The 9,361-nt window shown below is 32.0% G+C and overlaps 1 protein-coding gene across 1 annotated transcript in view; it reads right to left on the bottom strand.

Moving 5' to 3' along the window:
- LOC140919658 (uncharacterized) overlaps positions 1-9,361 on the bottom strand; it is a 39,107-nt gene that overhangs the window by 29,099 nt on the left and 647 nt on the right. The gene's annotated exons all lie outside the window — the stretch shown is intronic.

Genomic DNA, 9,361 nt, shown 5'->3' with positions numbered 1-9,361 from the left:
TGGCTACTGTTTGAAATCTGGTGCAAAACCTGAAACCTAGTTATAAATTTTACAGAATAATGCTATAAGAGTCTCTCAGTCCTCGATTTCATATGGACTTCTCAGGCGATTTTCGTACCACCCGACAAAAATGGACCAAAATCGGGTGGTACGAAAATCCCTGATTTCATCTAGACTTTACTTTCAGGCAATTTTCGTACCACCCGACAAAAATGGAACGAAATTCGTATTTTTAGACCAAATGATGGCTAATGTTCAAAATATGACCCGAAACACAATTATAAATTTAGGAGAAGAATGCTTTTTAATTATTACATTATTTGACAACTTTATTTTATTAAATGTTATTATTATATTCGTTTTATAGTTTTACTAAATAACGAAGATAATAATAACATAGAATAAAATAGAGAAGTAAAATAAAGTAATAATTACATATTAATTTTACAATTCAATTTTGTTATACGTTATTATTATTTCCGTTATTTAGTACAACTACAAAACGAAGATAATAATAACGTATAATAAAACAAAGTTGTCAAATAAATATGTAATTATTACTTTATTTGACAACTCTATTTTATTATATGTTATTATTATTTCCGTTATTTAGTACAACTACAAAACGAAGATAATAATAACGTATAATAAAACAAAGTTGTCAAATAAATATGTAATTATTAATTTATTTTATAATTTTATTTTATTATATGTTATTATTATCTTCATTTTAAAGTTTGACAGCATAACGAACATAGTAATATAACTTAATAAAATAGAGTTGTCAAATAAATATGTAATTATTACTTTATTTGACTCTAATTTATTATATACTTTTATTATCTTCGTTTTATAGTTTTACTTCATAACAAAGATAATAATAACATATAATAAAATAGAGTTGTCAAATAAAGTAATAATTACATATTTATTTGATAAACTCAATTTTATTATATGTTATTATTATCTTCGTTATGTAGTAAAACTACAAAACAAATATACTAATAACATATAATAAAATAGAGTTGTCATACAAATATGTAATTATTACTTTATTTGACAACTCTATTTTATTATATGATACTATTATCTTCGTCATGTATTTGTACTTTATAACAAAGAAAATAGAAACATACAATAACATAGAGTTGTCAAATAAATATGTAATTATTTGTTTTTTTGACAACTCAATTTTGTTCTATGTAATTATTATCACCATTTTATAGTTCTACGTCATAACTAACATAATAATAACATATAATAAAATAGAGTTGTCAAATAAATATGTAATTATTTGTTTTTTTGACAACTCAATTTTGTCCTATGTAATTATTATCACCATTTTATAGTTCTACGTCATAACTAACATAATAATAACATATAATAAAATAGAGTTGTCAAATAAATATGTAATTATTTGTTTTTTTGACAACTCAATTTTGTTCTATGTAATTATTATCACCATTTTATAGTTCTACGTCATAACTAACATAATAATAACATATAATGAAAAATAGTTGTTAAACAAATAAGTTATAACGAAGTAAATAATAACATATAACAAAATAGAGTTGTAAAATAAAGTAATAATTACATTTTTATTTGACAACTCAATTTTCTTATATGTTTTTATTATTTTCGTTTTGTAATTGTACTAAATAACGAAAATAATAATTACATATAACAAAATCGAGTTGTAAATTATATACAAAACGAAGATAATAATAATATATAATAAAATAGTGTTGTCAAATAAATATTTAAGTATTACATTATTTGACAACTCTATTTTATTTAATGTTATTATTATTTTCTTTTTATGGTTTTATTTAATAACACATATAATAATAACATATAATAAAATAGAGTTGTCAAATAAAATAATAATTACTTATTTATTTTACAACTCAATTTTGTTATATGTTATTATTATCTTCGTTATGAAGTAAATTATAAAACGAAGATAATAATAACATATAATAAAATAGAGTTGTCAAATAAATATATAACTATGAATTTATTTGATAATTCTATTTTGTCATATGTTATTATTATTTTCCTTTTAAAGTATCATTGCATAAAGAATATAGTAATAACATATAATCCAATAGAGTTGTCAAATAAATATGTGATTGTTACTTTATTTAACAACTCTATTTAATTATATGTTAGTATTGTCTTCGTTATGAAGTACAACTATATAATTATTTATAACATAAAATAAAATAGAGTTGTCAAATAAAGTAATAAGTACATATTTATTTGATAAACTCAATTTTATTATATGTAATTATTATCTTCGTTATGTAGTAAAACAATAAAACGAAGATAATAATAACATATAATAAAATAAAGTTTTCAAATAAAGTAATAATTACTTATTTATTAGACAACTCTATTTTATTAAATATTATTATTATCTTCATTTTGTAATTGTACTCAATGACTGAGAGACTCTTATAGCATTCTTCTCTAAAATATATAACTATGACTCAGGTTCTGCGCCAGATTTCAAACACTAGCCACCGTCTGGTCCGAAAATACAGATGTTGGTCCATTTTTGTTGAGGGGTACGGAAATCGTCCGAAAAGTCCAAATGAAATCGAGGATCGCGAGACCATTATTGCATTCTTCCCATAAATTTATAACTTTGTTTCGGGTTCCGCGCCATATTTCAAACACTAGCCATCGTCTTGTACAAAAATACCCCGAAAAGTCTAGATGAAATCGAGGACTAGGAGACTCTTATAGCATTCTTCTCCTAAATTTGTAAATGTGATTCGGGTTCCGCCTCTGATTTCAAACACTATCCAAATTTCCGCCTCTGTTCGAAAATACAAATTTCTGTCCATTTTTTTCCTTCATGTGTACGAGAGACCCTTATAGCATTCCTCTCCAAAACTTATAACTGTGTTTCGGGTTCCGTGTCAGATTCCAAACCCAAACCATCGTTTTGTTCGAAAATACAGATTTTGGTCCATTTTTGTAGAGTGATACGAAAATCGACCAAAATTTATAATTGTGTTTCACGTGGTATGAAAATCGACGGAAAAGTCCAGATGAAATCGAGGACCAAGAAACCCTTATAGTATTCTTCTCCAAAATTTATAACTGTTTTTTGGGCTCCGCGCCAGATATTAAACATTAAGCCATCGTCTAGTCCGAAAATACGAATTTTGGTTCATTTTTGTTGGGAGGTAAGAAAATTGCCCAAAAAGTCCAAATGAAATCGACGACCGGGAGACCCATACAGCATGCTTCTTCTAAATTTATAACTGTGTTTCAGGTTGCACGTCAGATTTCAAACACAAGCCATAGTGTGGTTCGAAAATACGAATTTAGGTCCATTTTAATTAGGTTGTATAAAAATCGCCCGAAAAGTCCAAATGAAATCGAGGAACGGTTGACCCTTATAGCATTCTTCTCCATAATTTTTAACTGTGTTTCGGGTTCCGTGCCAGCTTTCAAACACTAACCATTGTTTTGTTCGAAAATACGAATTTCGGTCAATTTTAGTCTGGTGGTACGAAAATCGACCAAAAAGTCCAGATAAAATCAAGGACTAGGAGACCCCTTATATCATTCTTCTCCAAAATTTATAATTGTGTTTCGGGTTCCACGTCAATATTCAAACACTAGCAATCGCCTGGTCCGAAAATACAGATTTTGGCATATTTTTGTCGATAGGTACAAAAATCGACCGAAAAGTCCAGATGAAATCAAAGACCGGGAGACCCTTATAGCATTCTTCTCCAAAATTTAAAACTGAGTTTCAGTTTCTGTGCAGAATTCAAGCACTAGCCATTGTCTTATTTGAAAATACGGATTTCGGTCCATTTTGGTCTGTTGGTACGAAAATCGCCCAAAATATCCAGATCAAATTGAGGACCCGGAGACCCTAATAGCATTCTTCTCCAAAATTTATAAATGTGTTTCGGGTTCCGCGTCAGATTTCAAGCACTAGCCATTGTCTTCTCCGAAAATATTGATTTCGGTCCATTTTGGTCGGGTGGTACGAAAGTTGCCCGAAAAGTCCAGATGAAATCGAGGACGAGGAGACCCTTATAGCATTCTTCTCAAATATTTATAACTGATTTTCGGGCCCCGCGCCCAATTTTAAACACTAGCCATCGTCTGGTCCAAAAATACAGATTTCAGTCCATTTTTGTCGTGTTGTACGAACATCCCCCGAAAAGTCCAGATGAAATCGAGGACAGGGAGACCATTACAACATTCTTCTCCTAAATTTATAGCAGTGTTTCGGATTCCGCATCAGATTTCTTGCACTAGCCATCATCTAGTCCGAATAATATATTTCGGTCCATTTTTTTCAAGGGGGAAGTAAATCGTCCGAAAAGTCCAGATGAAATCGAGGACTTGGATACTCTAATAGGATTCTTCTTCTAAATTTAAAATTGTGTTTCGGGTTCTGTGTGAGATTTCAAAAACTAGCCATCGTCTTGTACGAAAATACGGATTTCAGTCCATTCTAGTGGGGTAGTACGAAAATCGCCCGAAAAGTCCAGATGAAACTGAGGACAGACAGACCCTTATAGCATTCTTCTTCTAAATTTATAACAATGTTTCGGGTTTTGCGTCAAATTTCAAACACTAACAATCGTCTTGATTGAAAATACGGATTTCGGTCCATTTTTGTCAGGTGGTACGAAAATAGCCTAAAAAGCCCTGATGAAATTGAGGACCGGGAGTCACTTATAGCATTCTTCTCCTAAATTTATAACTGAGTTTCAGGTTCCGCGTCAAATTTACAAACACTAGCCCTCGTCTGTTCCGGAAATACTGATTTCGGTCCATTTTTGTCTGGTGTTATGAATATCGCCCGAAAAGTCCAGATGAAATCGAGGACGGGGAGACACTTATAGCATTCTTCTCCTAAATTTATAACTGAGTTTCAGGTTCCGCGTCAAATTTACAAACACTAGTCCTCGTCTGTTCCGGAAATACTGATTTCGGTCCATTTTTGTCTGGTGTTATGAAGATCGCCCGAAAAGTCCAGATGAAATCGAGGATTGGGAAACCCTTATAGCATTCTTATCCAAAATTTATAACTATGTTTCGGGTTCCGCAACAGATTTAAAACATTAGCTATCATTTGGTTTGAAAATACAGATTTTGGTTCATTTTTATCGAGGGGTACGAAAATTGGCCGAAAAGTTCACATGAAAACGAGGAGAAGAAGATTCTTGTAGCATTCTTCTCCTAAATTTTTAATTGAGTTTCGGGTTCTACCTCAGATTTTCAAGCACTAGCCATTATCTGGTCCGAAAATACGAATTTCGGTCCATAGTTGTCGGGTGGTACCAAAATCGCCAAAAAAGTCTAGAGGAAATTGAGGACCGGAAGACCCTTAAAGCATTCTTCTCCAAAATTAATAAATGTGTTTCGGGTTCCATCTCAAATTTCAAACACTGGCCCTCCTCTCGTCCGAAAATAGAGATTTCGGTCCATTTTTGTTAGGTGGTACGAAAATCGCCCGAAAAGTTCAGATGAAATCGAGGACCGGGAGACCCTTACAACATTCTTCTCCTAAATTTATAACAGTGTTTCGGATTCCGCATAAGATTTCAAGCACTAGCCAACGTCTAGTCTGAATAATATATTTCGGTCCATTTTTTTCGAGGGGGAAGAAAATCGTCCAAAAAGTCCAGATGAAATCGAGGATTTGGATACTCTGATAGGATTCTTCTTCTAAATTTAAAATTGTGTTTCGGGTTCTGTGTCAGATTTCAAAAACTAGCTATCGTCTTGTACAAAAATACGGGTTTCGGTCCATTCTAGTCGGGTAGTACGAAAATCGCCCGAAAAGTCCAGATAAAATCAAGGACAGACAGACCCTTATAGCGTTCTTCTTCTAAATTTATAACAGTGTGTTGGGTTCCGCGTCAGATTTCAAACACTAACAACCGTCTTGATTTAAAATACGGATTTCGGTCCATTTTTGTCGGGTGGTATGAAAATCGCCTGAAAAGCCCTGATGAAATCGAGGACCGGGAGACCCGTATAGCATTCTTCTCCTAAATTTATAACGGAGTTTCGGGTTCCGCGTCACATTTCAAACACTAGCAATCATCTTGTTCGAAAATACAGAGTTCCATCCATTTCTTGTATGGTGGTTTGAAAATCACCCGAAAGTCCAGATGCAATCGAGGACCAGGAGACCTTGATAGCATTCTTATCCAAAATTTATGACTGGTTTTTAGGTTATGCGGCAGATTTCAAACACTTGCCATCGTCTGATATGAAAATATAGATTTCGGTCCTGTTTTGTCGAGGGGTAAGAAAATCGCTTGAAAAGTCCAGATGAAATCGAGGACCGAGAGACCCTTATAACATTTTTTTCCTAAATTGATAACCGTGTACCGAGTTCCGTGTTGGATTTCAAACACTAGCCATTGTTTTGTTCAATAATACAAATTTCTGTCCATTTCAGTCAGGTGGTACGAAAATCATCCGAAAATACCAGATAAAATCGAGGATCGGGAGACCCATATAGCATTCTTCTCCTAAATATATAACAATGTTTTGGATTCTGTGTCAGATTTCAAACACTAGCCATCGTCTGGTCCGAAAATATAGATTTTGATCCATTTTTGTCGAGTTACGAAAATAGCCTGAAAAGTTCAGATGAAATCGACGACCGAGAGACCGTTATAGCATTCTTCTCCAAAATTTATAACTGAGTTTCATGTTCCGCGTCAAATTTACAAACACAAGCCCTCGTCTATTCCGGAAATACTGATTTTGGTCCATTTTTGTCGGGTGTTATGAATATCGCCCAAAAAGTCCAGATGAAATCGAGGATTGGGAAACCCTTATAGCATTCTTATCCAAAATTTACAACTATGTTTCGGGTTCCACAACAGATTTAAAACACTAGCTATCGTTTGGTTCGAAAATACACATTTTCGTTCATTTTTATCGAGGGGTACGAAAGTTGCCCGAAAAGTCCAGATGAAAACAAGGAGAAGAAGATTCTTGTAGCATTCTTCTCCTAAATTTATAATTGAGTTTTGGGTTCTACGTCAGATTTTCAAACACTAGCCATTATCTGGTCCGAAAATACAAATTTCGGTCCATAGTTGTTGGGTGGTACGAAAATTGCCTAAAAAGTCCATAGGAAATCGAGGACCTGGAGACACTTAAAGCATTCTTCTCCAAAATTAATAAACGTGTTTCGGGTTCCAAGTCAAATTTCGAACACTAGCCATCGTCTGGTCCAAAAATATAGATTTCGGTCCATCTTTGTTAGGTGGTACGAAAATCGCCCGAAAAGTCAAGATGAAATCGAAGACAAGAAGACTCTTATAGCATTCTTCTCCTAAATTTATAAATGTATATCGGGTTCCGCCTCAGATTTCAAACACTAGCCATCGTCTTGTTGGAAATTACGGATTTTCGTCTATTTTTTTCAGGGTGTACAAAAATCACCCGAAAAGTCGAGATGAAATCGAGAATCAGGTGTCCCTCACTACGCGAAAAATAGGATTTTAGAGGGCTTATTTTAAGCAATTTACAGCGCTTTTTCAACAACAAAAAAATGTTGTAGAATCAAGTGTTGTAAAAAGATACAACAACTTTTTTTAAAACCAAAAAGCGCTATAAAACATGTAGATATATTGTGCGCTTGTTATGCACATTTTACAGCGCTTATTTAAAAAGCGTTGTAAACGGTGCACCCAATATATGCATTATTATGCACCTTTTACAGCGCTTATTGAAAAAAGCTTTGTAAAAGGTGGCAATATAATGCATATAATTGGTGCACCTTTTACATAGCTTATCTAAAAAGCACTGTAAAATGTGCACCCAATATATGCATTGTATTGCCACATTTTATAGCGCTTATTTGAAAAAGCGTTGTAAAATGTGCACCCTATATATGCATTATAGTGCATATTTTACAGCGCTTTATGAAAAAGCGTTGTAAAAGGTAACCATTTACACCGCTTTTTCAAAAAAGCGCTCTAAAAGGTGCAATTTTTTTTATTTAAAAAAATTTATAAATTAAATTTGTGAAAAGCGTTTTTTGGTTTTTTATGGCATTTTTTTAGAAAGCGTTGTCTTTTCATTTTTTTTCCAAAATTATTTTCATCCAGAATCAGTTCACACAACAACAGAATACAATATAATGCATATACAAAAATAGAACTATATAACTTAACTACATATATATATTAGATATTTGTACAACAGCACATATTCAGATACTGTGCCCTATTTATATACATATAACTAACTTATCCTACACAGAACAGAACTAGCTACCATATATTCAGTTCCCTTGCAGCATGCTATTTCCCAGAAAATCAAATAATTTTCATTTCAAGCACATACTGACACCAGTCTTCCTTTAATTCAACTAGATCTTTCTCAGAGTATGTCGGACTAGAATTGTTATAGTACTGTACAATATAAAAATTGAACATAAATAAGTTAGAATCAAATATATATACATAATTTATATATGAAAATCAAATAATGAAAATATCGTACCGTTTCTGGGATAATAGTTTGATTCCTATCAACAATCTCCTTCATGAACCGCAATACATAGTACCCACAGTCGATGTTGTTAGTTTGACAAAGGCACTATAAAATAAAACATATAAGTCAATAAAATATATTTCAAATGAAAACTTAAATGAAAATTTAAAGGCATATATTTCGAACCTTTATTGGAATCCATGTGATGTTATTAGACTTTTGCTTCGACACTGTAGCACCTCTTTGAGCTCGAAAAACTTGTAAAGCACTATCGAATAAATAAATTTGATTATTATAGAATTAACAAACACATTATATCTATATATGTATATATATATATGTAAGAAATAAATGAATATTACTTATGTGTCGAACATAGTCTTTATATCGGAGTGATTGTTGTAATTGCCATGCAAGGGATCCAAATAGTATATAACTTCAGAGGTTGCATTGATTGCAAATAGCACCCAATGTGCCCTACAACAACAAAAATTTGGTTGGCAATTTTGTTTACACAACTAATAAATTAAGATCTCACAAATTAAAAAAGATATAAATAAATAATATATAACTACGTACCCTGAATTATATGGTGCAAAGAACAATTAATCCTTCTCTATATTTCCTAATAACATATCTACAATGCAATTCTTTACATTAACTGGATCGAGTTTACACATCGAAAGCTTATGCGGAGACAAGAATGAATATCTATTTGACAATTTGCGCGTGCACACAACCTTCTCATACAAAAACCTTCAATGAAAATTTCAAACTAGAGTAATTACCAATAAATTTAATTAATTACCAATAAATGCAATTAAAAGTATTTTTTACCTTATGTACAAGCTGATGA

This window comes from Cicer arietinum, chromosome 3 (assembly GCF_000331145.2).
Source record: "Cicer arietinum cultivar CDC Frontier isolate Library 1 chromosome 3, Cicar.CDCFrontier_v2.0, whole genome shotgun sequence".
Classification (NCBI taxonomy): Eukaryota; Viridiplantae; Streptophyta; class Magnoliopsida; order Fabales; family Fabaceae; genus Cicer; species Cicer arietinum.
The sequence above is the reverse complement of the archived record's forward strand: the minus strand, read 5'-3'. Positions and strand labels throughout refer to the sequence as shown.